The sequence below is a fragment of the Salvia splendens genome, chromosome 3 (genome assembly GCF_004379255.2).
Source record: "Salvia splendens isolate huo1 chromosome 3, SspV2, whole genome shotgun sequence".
NCBI lineage: Eukaryota > Viridiplantae > Streptophyta > Magnoliopsida > Lamiales > Lamiaceae > Salvia > Salvia splendens.
In genome coordinates this window covers 19,702,557-19,715,863 of record NC_056034.1, presented here as the reverse complement: position 1 = coordinate 19,715,863, position 13,307 = coordinate 19,702,557, and positions in this window count along the sequence as shown.

The following is a 13,307-nucleotide window of genomic DNA, read 5'->3' as shown; positions in this document are numbered from 1 at the left end:
AGCTTTTAATGACATCTGGTCGTGAGCTGAAGCTGAAGAATGTGCTGCATGTCCCAGACATCCGTAAAAATCTTGTTTCTGGTAGTTTGCTTGTTAGTCATGGCTTTAAGCTAGTGTTTGATTATGACAAGTTTGTTTTGTCCAAGTTTGGTACTTTCCTTGGAAAATGTTATCTTTCCAATGGTTTGTTCAAACTCAATGTAATGGCCAAGGGTCGTGTACCGAATCAAGTGAATGATAATAAGAATGTTTCTTCTTCTTACTTGCTTGAGTGGTCTGATTTATGGCATTGTAGATTAGGACATGTAAATCTAAATGCTATAAAAAGATTAGTGAATCTTGACTTACTAAAAGTTCATGAGTTTAACTCACAAAAGAAATGTGAAGTCTGTGTTGAAGCAAAAATGACCAAGCTACCGTTTAGCTCGGTAGAACGGAACACAAAACCTCTAGAGTTAATCCATACAAACGTATGTGATTTAAAATTTGTACAAACTAGAGGTGGTAAAAAGTACTTCATCACTTTTATAGATGATTGCACAAGGTATTGTTACCTTTACTTATTAAGAAGTAAAGATGAGGCAATTGAAGCGTTTAAAGACTTCAAAAATGAAGCCGAAAATCAACTTAATTGTCGAATTAAGTGTGTTCGAAGTGATAGAGGTGGTGAGTATGTAGCCCCGTTTGCAGAATTATGTCATACAAGTGGTATAATTCACCAAACAACGGCTCCATATTCTCCCCACTCAAATGGAGTTGCTGAACGAAAAAATCGAACACTTAAAGAGATGATGAATGCTCTGTTGATTAATTCTGGTTTATCCCAGAATATGTGGGGGGAGGCTGTGTTAACAGCGAATCATATACTAAACAAAATTCCACTAAAAAATAGAGATGTGACTCCTTATGAGTTGTGGAAAGGGAAGAAACCTTCGTATTCATACCTCAGAGTGTGGGGGTGTTTAGCGAAGGTAGAAGTGCCTCCTCCGAAACAAGTTGCAATAGGCCCTAAAACAGTCGACTGCATCTTTATCGGTCGTGCACTTAATAGTAGTGCCTATCGTTTCCTAGTCCATAGGTCAGTTGTGCCTGGCGTGGCTGAAGGAACAACGATTGAGTCTAGGAATGTTGTATTCTTTGAGAATGTGTTTCCTTGCAAGAAACAAGATGATCGTTCTTGTGATAGAATGGTGGATGAAGCCACTAGTTCTAATTCTCCAAAGGAAACGAAGTCAAGTCCTCAGAATGAAGAACCAAGACGTGGGAAAAGAGTTAGAGTTGCTAAGACTTTTGGTCCAGACTTCATAGCTTTCATGTTGGATGGTGAACCAAAGTCATTGGCGGAAGCTCTGTCTGGCCCAGACGCAGCGTGGTGGCAAGAAGCTATCAACAGTGAAATTGAATCCATCATGAGAAATAACACTTGGGTATTAGTAGACTTGCCTGAAGGCTTTAGGGTGCAAGTGGATTCTGAAAAGAAAATATAAGTATGATGGTACTATAGATAAGTACAAAGCTCGCCTAGTTGTCCAATGCTTTAAGCAGAAAGAAGGGTATGACTTTTTTTATACCTATTCACCGGTTACGAGAATCACTTCCATTCGGGTGCTTCTTGCGATTGCTGCTTTGGACAATCTTGAGATTTACCAAATGGATGTGAAAACTGCGTTTCTGAATGGTGATCTGGAAGAAGAAATATATATGAAACAACCCGAAGGATTTGTTGTGCCTGGGCAAGAGCGTAAAGTATGCAAACTGGTAAAGTCATTATATGGGTTGAAGCAAGCACCATTACAATGGCATTTGAAATTTGACAACGTGATGTTGACAAATGGATTCACTATCAATGAGTGTGATAAGTGTGTTTACATTAAGAACACAGATAACGGGTTTGTTATTGTGTGTCTGTATGTTGATGATATGTTGATAATGGGCAGCAATAGTGTCATTATTAACGAGACAAAAAATATGTTGAAAAGAAATTTCGATATGAAAGATATGGGTCTAGCTGATGTGATTCTCGGAATCAAAATATTGAGGACTAATGAGGGAATTGCCTTAACGCAATCTCATTATGTTGAGAAAATGCTTAAGAAATTCAACTCATTTGATTGCAAGCCAGCAAAGACTCCTTTGGAGCTCAATGTCCATCTGAGCAAGAATATGGGTGATTCTGTCGCTCAAGAAGAGTATGCAAAGGTCATAGGAAGTTTGATGTTTATCACAAACTGTACTCGACCTGATCTTGCTTGTCCTGTAAACAAGTTGAGCCGATTTACAAGCAATCCAAGCAAGGAACATTGGAGAGCTCTATGTAGAGTTTTGAGATACTTGAAGTATACCATTAACTTTGGGTTGCATTACACAAGATATCCCCAAGTACTTGAAGGGTACTGTGATGCAAATTGGATCTCTGATTCAAAAGACTCATTTTCGACAAGTGGGTATGTGTTCACTGTAGGGGGTGGTGCTGTCTCGTGGAAATCAACGAAACAGACTTGTATTGCTCGTTCCACCATGGAATCTGAGTTTATCGCATTGGATAAAGCAGGGGAAGAAGCCGAGTGGCTCAGAAATTTCCTAGAATGTATTCCATGTTGGAAGAAGCCAGTGCCCGCAGTATTGATACACTGTGATAGCAAAGCAGCTATAGGTAGAGCACAAAGTGGCTTTTATAATGGTAAGTCTCGACATATTCGTCGGCGACATAATACCGTAAGGCAGTTGATCACAAGTGGCATTATCTCAGTTGACTATGTAAAGTCAGTGGATAACTTAGCGGATCCGTTAACAAAAGGTTTAAACCGTGATCAAATGCATAAATTGCTAAAAGGAATGAGACTGAAAACCATATCTTAAAAGATGAGTATAGTGGTAACCCAACCATACGATTGGAGATCCCATGGGATTGGTTCAATGGGAAAACGAAGCTATACAAATCTAGTTGTAACACTCAGAAGATTTTAATCTTCGCTCATTCTTTAGAAAGCATTGAGTGTTGTAACCTGCACGTGGTAAGAGGTTAAGTCTTTTGACTTTTAATGATTCTTGAAATCTCGAGGAGATGCAGTATGGCAGGATACTCATGAAAGAATCACCTATGTAAGTGAGAAGTGAGGCCGCTTCGTGTGTGTGAGTCACTTATGAATTCCAAAGAGGTGTTCCACGGCCGAAACGGACACAAACGTGAGAACTGATGGAGTTGAGACAATATTGTGTTGATGCTATTGACTAGGCATACACCAAGGAGGAATAGTTCAAGGCATCGCGTCCACTAGCCCGCCGGTATGTCCGATAGTGTTGACTATAGAAGGTTCAAAACCACAAGTTACCTCTCCAAATACAGTATCGTTTCTCGAGAACTGAGCAATGAGTCTGCATACATGCATTTGTGTCTGGTGTTGGTTTGAGCTTGCAGCGCTCTAACCAATGTGGGGGATTGTTGAAAACGTGTAAAATTTGAAAAGGCTAGGCCTTTGGCCTTTCTTCTCCAAATGCATTATGTGATGCATTAATGCCATGACTCTTCATGTAGGCTCACATATCCTATAAATAGATGGAGTTTTGGGAGATGAGAACACACAACCAACAATCATTCTCTCTTCTCTCTAGCTCAAGCATTCTAGTTCGCATCTTAGGAGCATCGCATTTCTCGGTTCTCGCCTCCAATTCAAGTTCGCCGGAGCCTACGAGTTTGAGGTGCTTCAACTCGATAGGAGGAAAGTCGTTTTATCTTTGGGGACATTACGCCAATCCGTGAGCAACTAGCCGGGGCGTATTTCGTCTTGCGGAGAGAGGGTCACCTCGACTCGACTTGAAGAAGAATATAGTTTGCATCTTGTTCCTTTTATTGTATTTACTTTGTTTTACTTACCTTCCAGTTTTTGGTTCTTTTGTAATAACAAGAGTTTGCCCGTCTAAAAGGCTTCACTATTTCCAACAGATGGTGTGTTCCATTTTTTTCCCTTCTCTACCTGTGTGATGCTCTTTCCTCTCATATGGGGTGTTGCATGGGTGTCTGTCTTATAGGGCTCTTTGTTTTGGTAGCATTTTTCCTTATGTGGTGTTTAGCTTTTGTTTGCTAGTTTGGTTTGTTGTGTGACTTTTCTAATGTATTCTTGGGTCGCTATTGTTTTGGGTTAAGTATTTTAGCTTATCCAAAAAAAAGAAAAAAAACGGAGGGAGTAAATGGATCTATTTTCATGTGGGATGACTGATGAGTGCAGCACTCGGGTTTCAATCTCATGAAGGACCTAAATTTTATTATTTTATTATTAGGTGTTGTTAAATTCATTATAAACTCAGTGACTTATATGCCCAATGCCCAATGCCCAATGCCCAATGCCCCAATGTAGTGTTTTTAGTTTCAACGATAAAAGTAGTTTTTAGGATAATGAAACCCTAGCCTGTAGGGTGTGATTGAAATATTTTTTTAATTGTTAGTATCTTACTATACTGTACCGAATGTATAAGATTAATGAACTGGTGCATACAATGTAGATGTTATAAGAGTCCTAACAATAAGAAGGGTATTAATTTGAGGGGAGGATCCCTGCTGTGGGGATAAACACAACACCAAATGTTGTGGCCTGAAACGGCGTAGTTTTACTTTCATTAATAATCTCAGTAGCAATTTTGTTCTCAATTGATTCGATTTATAATAATTAATTCATATCCTTCCTCTTTTCTATGTACATAGTATTATACTGATCAACTTTTTGTTCTATTGCTTAATATTACTGTTTCATAACTTTTTTCCACTTAATTTACTTTCTTAAAGTAAATTTTTTTGAAATTGTTTGTAATTAATTGTGATTTATATTTTTTCGTTTTTTATGTAGGTACCATTTGATCAAATCTTATATGTTGTTGATGGACATATTTCAATTGAGTTTCAATTGTACTCTCTTCATCCCATAAAAATATCAGGGGAGATAATCTATAACATCTCCTACTGCACATACAAATATCACTGGCGGTTCCGAACCGGAACCGGAACCGTCGTCGGCGGTTCGAACCGGCACCGGAACCGCCGGTTCCGACGGGCTGGTTCAGGTTCCAAATTTTGGCGAACCGTAACCGGCGGTTCGGAACCGCCGGTTTCGCCGGAACCGCCGGTTCGGCGGTTTCCGACACAATTTCAGGCCTACTCCCTAGCCTTTTCAGAAACCACTCCCGCGGCGGCCGGTTTTGACGAAAACCGTGGACGGAAACCGCCGGTTCCACCGATAAAACCGGCGGTTCCGGCGATAAAACCGCCGGTTTCCCACCGCATATTTCAAAATTTGAAATTTCAAACGGTCCTCAAAACCGCCGGTTCCACCGAAAACCGGCGGTTCCGGCGGGAAACCGGCGGTTCCGGCGGGAAACCGGCGGTTCCGGCGGGAAACCGGCGGTTTCGCCGTGAATTTTTCAAATTTGATTTTTTTTTTTTAATCACAATTTTCCCCTATAAATACCCCCCTCCTCTTCATTTCTACTTACCCCATTCTTGTGTTAATAAGAATTTCTCTCTCAATCTCAATTTCTCTATTCTCCATCCTCATTCTCTCAAGTTGTTTACGTTATTTGCGCTCATAATTTACTCACGTTGTTCTTGTTCACGTTATCATATTCACATAAACACTACTCTCTATTCTCTACTTCCAATTTTCATAATATCATGTCTTCATCTCGTCGTGGTGGTGATCGGGGCAAGGGAATTTCCCAAGATCAAAGTGACTCTCGTCGTCGTCGTGCCCCTACTAGAGCACAAGTTGCGGAGGAGGTGGGAAGGCGAGCCGCTCTTCGAGTACAAGTAAGTTCTAAACTTCTAAGTTTTAATATGTTTTATGTTATATGTTATAAGTTTTAATATGTTAGTAAGTTTTAAGATGTTAGTAAGTTTTAATATGTTTTAAGTTTTAATATGTTTTAAGTTTTAATATGTTAGTAAGTTTTAATATGTTTTAATATGTTATATGTTAGTAAGTTTTAATTATGTTAGTATTAATTTCATTTATATTAAATTTCTCTATATGTTAGTATTAATTTCATTTATATTAAATATGTGTCTATGGACTATGTGTTTTACTTTTATGTTAGTATTTTTACTTAGTCGTATAATTCTCGTAGGAGGAAGAAGATCGAAATGCGGCCTTGTTACTTGCCCTCGGCGACGACGACCAACAAGGGGGGAATTCACATTCGGCTTCGCGGTTCGAGTATGATGTGAATCTATCGTCGGACGAAGGCGATGATGGATCGCATCAATTCCCCCCTTCTAGCACCGGCGACGTAGGCGAAAATGATGAGGAGGAGGCTGATGCTCCTCCTCCTTCCGCAGGACGACAAAAGAAGAAGATGCCTCCCAAGTTGAAATCCGATATCTTCACCAAACATTACAAGAAGGTACCGGTTGTAATTTCAAATCCTAATGATCCGACCACTACTACCGTGGAGACATGTGAGTTCAAAGCATATTGCAATTATTGCGATAAAGTCTATCCATTTGGAGTCGGTGGTGGATATGGTACTCTCCATCGCCATTTGAAGTCAAAACACCCTGTGGAATATGGGCATACTAAGTCCCAAAGCCAAATCAACTTCCCTTCCGGCTCATCGTCTCAAACAGGTACGCCTCTATTTAAATATGACCCCAAAAATGTTACCGATACTATGGTAAGATGGGCGGCAATGAAACATTTTCCGTTCAATTTTTTTAATGACAGAAAATATGAAATGACTATGCAACAAGCTTTTAATGTTGCTGCACAAAGAATTCCCCCCTCTACTGCTCAAAGATCTAACAACCGGCAGTATTTTGATAAAAAAAAATGGAAATTGCAAAGTTTCTATCCACCTTGGGGCACAAAGTTAATATTTGCTCCGATGTGTGGATGGATTCTTTCCAACGAAATTCTTACATGGGTATTTCTTGTCATTTTATAGACAATAGTTGATCTTTAAATAAACGTTTGATTGGTTTTAGACAATTTCCTTCCCTACACACCGCACAAGCAATTGCTTCTTTAATTATTCAAGTTTTGAATGAGTATGAGTTATGTAACAAGATATTTTCGGTTGGTTTTGATAACGCAACCGCCAACACCGCAAGTATATCCGATTTAATTGCGGCTTGCTCCCCGGTGATAAGTGGTAAGTATTTTCATCAACGATGTATTTGTCATATTTTAAACTTATGCGTACAAGATGCTTTGTCTTTATGGCAAAGACATATTCAACCTATTACTACAGCTGTATCCTTGATCCACTGGAAGCCTCAAATTGGCAAGGCGTGGAAGAAGTATTGCCACTCGAAGAAAATAAGGTACACAAAGTTTACTTTAGACGTGTCTACTAGATTGAACTCTACATATGACATGTTGCAATCTACATTAGAGCATATAGAATATTTAGTTGATTTTTATAGAACTTACCTTGTTGATGATTTATATCTAACATCTTCTTGTTGGGAACAAAGCATGAGTTTATTTAAATTATTCAAAGGTTTTCGAAATGCCACTATGGAGTTATCGGGTGTGTATTATTGCACATACGTTCGTGTTTTAGAACATTGCATGATCATATCACTTGGTTTTAAAACTGCAATGAAAAATTCCACAAACAATCTTGAGCTAATGTGTGTTTTATATTACATGGTTGAAAAATGGCTCAAGTATTTCAATGAGATCCCAACGGTTTTTTGCTTGCCAAAGTTTTGGATCCAAAGTGGAAACTAGTTGGTACTTTCAAAATTTTAGAATTTTATTACAACAATTTAGCTTCTATTGATCTTGAACCACTCCGAGCTTTGCAAACTGACGAGGACGACGACAACTACATAAACCTTGCCCAAACATTCCAAATAAACCTCCCCCATATCCCAAGCCTCCAAAGAAATTTCGAGTTCGACTTGCGGGCTCTCTTTCACGATTACGAAGCCAAGTACAACACTACCCACCAAGTTCGACCTAGACCCCCCCGTCAAACACATTTGGCTTCTTCCAAGTTGATGACCCCGACGCCCAATCCCAATTGGCGGACCTATACGGCTTCAGCAACGGAGGAAGGACGGCACATTCGGTAAGTGAGTTATATTTATATTTTGACTCACACTTTTCATTCAATGAGGAAGAAGGAGGTCCCGTTCCCCAACAAATCGACGTCCTAGATTGGTGGGGATCACACGAGAAAGATTTTCCCATCCTTGCATCAATGGCCAAGGAGATCTTTTCGGTTCCGGCTTCCACTGTCGCCGTCGAGTCCGCCTTTAGTGTTGGAGGCAACGTCTTGGACGACAGAAGAAGTAGACTCACCGGGCAAAACATGGAAGCCACCATGTTACTTGATGATTGGTGCTCCGCCGAAATTAGAGACCAAGAATCGGATTGGGACAATCAAGTAGTACAACCCGACCAAGACTACTTCCCCGACGAAGAAGAGTAGGCGCCAATTCCTCCGATCAAGCCAAATAGGTAAGCAAGGTAAGAGAACTACGTAGGCATCTCAACTTATATTTCAACTTAAATTTTATATTTAAGTTTAAATTTAAGTTGAGCTCAAGTACTTTTCCTTTATTTCTTTTTTCTCCCCTTTATTTCAAATATGTAATTTTGTAAATTGTAATGAAGACTTTAAGTCTTTTGTAATTTATAATTTTGAAGTTGTAATTTCTAATTTTTATGTTGTAATTAGTAAATTTTAACTTGTAATTTGTAATTTTAAAGTTGTAATTTGTAATTTTGAAGTTGTAATTTGTATCAATAAAATTACATTTGTACATCGCTTCATTCTAATTTTATTTACGCAAGTTTTTTTACATTTTTAACTTGAATTACAATTTACAATGTAAAAAAAAAATCGGATGAACCGCCGAACCGCCCGAACCGGCCCGGAACTGGCCCGGAACCGGATAACTACCGCCGGTTCACGACCAATTCTTGAACCGAAACCGCCGGTTCCGAACCGTGAACCGGCGGTTCACGAACCGTGGTGACGTCTAAGTATATCTGTATTTAAGCACTCACTGAAGTAGGAGTATTATTTTATACTATCTTTTATCTAGCTAGTGTCAACTATTAATTAGGTAATATTGTTTTTTAACTTTGATTTATAATACTTATGACGGAACATGTTCTCAGTTGATAGAATTAGTGATGTGTAATTTTCGAGCTTTTATATTAATGGATTAAAAACACACAAGTTTAATTAAATAGCTCAAATATTACAACCTATCTGCAAGAGTACAGAGGCAGTTGTAGTAAAAGAGTGTCGAACCACAGGGAGACGTATGATTATTTAATAAGGTTTGATGAGATTAAAAAACAATTTTAAATCTAAAGAATGAAAATGGGAAAACTCGAGAGATGAAGAACATTGCTCCTAACAACATTCGGATGAATCACAATTGTATTGATTCTATATTCAAGTTCATAAGCTATTGAGAACGATGTATCATTTTTACACTCTAAAAGTACTGAACATACTTAAAGAATTATAGTACTAATGCTAGTTGAACACATAGCCAGAAGTACATACTCATTAGACTAATATTCCTGCGGAAGCGCGGTAAATACTAGACTAACTTCTCAAGCCGACAACAATTATGGTTAGCTGAACACTTAACACATAATCTTCTTCTCATCAAACTAAACTCTCACGGATGCGTAGTAAGTATTAATTCAACTTCGAAGACTTATTTACATCAACATTCACTTATGCATCTATCTCTGAACAAGGTAAAATTCACAAGCTTTTCATCTATGTTTTCATCCAATTTCCAAGTTAAAGAGACATTAGAAAGAGGCAAATAAAATACTACATTTGATGCATCAAAAATAGCATAAATAAAATCCGAACCATAGATAAAAACCAAAGCAAATGATTAAATATATAATCTCTACAATCAATTCATCCTACTAGTGTTAGGAGCAATGGAGAAAAACTAGCCACACATGCTAAAGAAGAAAAACCGTAAAGTTAATGGTGTTCTTCAATGGCCGGCGATAGTCCTTCTCCGAGGTGATGAAGATTGAACGTGGAATCCTCCTTTCTTCCTCCTTTCTTCCTCTCCAATTTTTTTGTCCCCAACTCGTCTCCCTTTTCCTCCGTTTTTTTTTCATAATTAATGCTCTCCCCAAAAACCGTCCCATCACTCTCTTTCTCTGCAGCACGTCTGCTACAATACTGCTACAGTACCGCTACAGTAACAGCCAACTTGCAGTTAGATTTGAAATACCCGGCCGGGTGCATTATTGGGCATAAAATTCACCCGGCCGGGTGGCCAATTTTGAGGACTTCCTGGAATTTTCGTATTCTGAACATTATACCCGGCCGGGTAGAATTATTAGGCATAAAATACACCCGGCCGGGTGGCCAATTTTGAGAGCTTTCTGAACCTCTTTTTCACCATCCGAGCTTCATTCCTACACCGTAAAACATACTTTTGCAAGCATCAAACTATATAAATCATGTAAAGTTAGGGGAATAAAAATGTACAATTTGATTCACATCAAATACCCCCAAACTTATTTGCTTGCTCGTCCTCGAGCAAGATCACATAAAACACAAAACTTTGAAGCTCAACTCACAAAAGTTTTTCCAAAAGAGTGAATCACATAGAGACATGAATGACAAAATCTAAACCCCCAACAATTCCATTCAAGATTTCTCACTCTCATGAACCATCACTTATCAACCTAGAACTTCAAGTCATGGTGCATTTCAAAGTAAGTCCAAACATGTGATCATACAACTCAAACCGTCATCATTGACTCGTCAAGCATTACTTAGCACATAGACTTGCGGATTTCAAATCAAACTTCAAAAACTCTACCAAGTTATTTACAAAACATCCACAAGCATCAACAATAAGGTCTAAGGTCTTATTTTAAGGTTGTAATGGGGCTAGGGATGAGGTAGGATAAATATGGATAGTGAGCTCAAAGGCTACACATTTGAGTGCCAAATTCTTTCCTCCTACAACTCCCTTCCAAAAATCAAACAACAAGATTTTACAACCAAACTCTCACTCCCCCAAACTTGAGATCATTCTAGACAAGATTACCTCTTAAAAACAAATAGAAGCTCTAACTTTATTTCACAATTTTTTTTCTTCTTTCTTTTCTCTTTTTTAGATAAGACCTCGACTTTTGCAAATTTGGAGGTCGTCTCCTTCTTTTCTTTTTTTTTCCTCTCTAAAAACTTCATTCTTTTCACCTATGCATTACATCAAGTCTAAAAATGTCTACACTCTACAATTCACCACCCAACACTCAAAACTCAAATCACCAAAGCTCAAACTTGTTTTTAGCACCCAAATAGTAGCAAGGTCCATTGATGAGGCTAAAATGAGGCTTATTTCAGTGGCTAAGTAATTGGTTAAGTGTTTACACAAATAAAAGGGAATTAAGCTCAAAGTGGCTTCTAGGGGATCATTAGATGGACTAGGCATGTGATCATTTGGCCATGGAGTTCATCCTAGTGCCTTATCCTCCCAAATCATTAATACAAATGAATACAAGCACGCAACTCGATAAAGCAAATCAATTCAAGATAATTTCCACAAGACATATGACTTTCATACTTTCCTCAACTCAAGAAATCGAATGTAGTCACAACATGCTCTTTCAAATAAATACATGCACAAATTCCATCCATTCTAAGCTTCAAAGATCAAGTAAAATCAAGCAAGATTTCCCAACCAGAAAGCCGAAGATATAGCATGCACCCGTCAATTACATGATTCACAACACTTTAGCATATAATACACCCAATAAACGTGCATAATGCATAACAAATCAATCACAACCCCCCCAAACTTGAATGCTTCATTGTCCTCAATGCAAGCAAAGAAGAACATAAAAAGTAAAGGGAAAGAAGACTCCCCCAAACTAGGCGTGATATCCATAGTGCATTCGGGTGGGTGGGTGAGTGTATTTTCCTTTGTCGGTGTACTTCCTCATAAGCTCGAATGTGAATCTCATCTCCATGTTGCTCCTACAAAAAGAAAAAATTAAAAACAACAAAAAGAAAACAAAATACTCAATTCATAAAAATACATCGAAGGAAAGAATTGAGCGAACAAAACCCTCGATTTATTACGAGAAAAAAAAAAAAAAAACTAAAAACTCATTGGGTTGCCTCCCAACTAGCGCCTTTGTTTAAAGTCGTTGGCTCGACTTAGTCTTCTAGCTACAACTCTGAAACAAAAAATAAAATGTTAGAAAACTATACAAAAATAAAAACAAAAAGAATCCTAAATTAAATAACCAGTTGCCTCCCCGGCAACGGCGCCAAAACTTGATGTGTAATTTTCGAGCTTTTATATTAATGGATTAAAAACACACAAGTTTAATTAAATAGCTCAAATATTACAACCTATCTGCAAGAGTACAGAGGCAGTTGTAGTAAAAGAGTGTCGAACCACAGGGAGACGTATGATTATTTAATAAGGTTTGATGAGATTAAAAAACAATTTTAAATCTAAAGAATGAAAATGGGAAAACTCGAGAGATGAAGAACATTGCTCCTAACAACATTCGGATGAATCACAATTGTATTGATTCTATATTCAAGTTCATAAGCTATTGAGAACGATGTATCATTTTTACACTCTAAAAGTACTGAACATACTTAAAGAATTATAGTATTAATGCTAGCTGAACACATAGCCAGAAGTACATACTCATTAGACTAATATTCCTGCGGAAGCGCGGTAAATACTAGACTAACTTCTCAAGCCGACAACAATTATGGTTAGCTGAACACTTAACACATAATCTTCTTCTCATCAAACTAAACTCTCACGGATGCGTAGTAAGTATTAATTCAACTTCGAAGACTTATTTACATCAACGTTCACTTATGCATCTATCTCTGAACAAGGTAAAATTCACAAGCTTTTCATCTATGTTTTCATCCAATTTCCAAGTTAAAGAGACATTAGAAAGAGGCAAATAAAATACTACATTTGATGCATCAAAAATAGCATAAATAAAATCCGAACCATAGATAAAAACCAAAGCAAATGATTAAATATATAATCTCTACAATCAATTCATCCTACTAGTGTTAGGAGCAATGGAGAAAAACTAGCCACACATGCTAAAGAAGAAAAACCGTAAAGTTAATGGTGTTCTTCAATGGCCGGCGATAGTCCTTCTCCGAGGTGATGAAGATTGAACGTGGAATCCTCCTTTCTTCCTTCTTTCTTCCTCTCCAATTTTTTTGTCCCCAACTCGTCTCCCTTTTCCTCCGTTTTTTTTTCCATAATTAATGCTCTCCCCAAAAACCGTCCCATCACTCTCTTTCTCTGCAGCACGTCT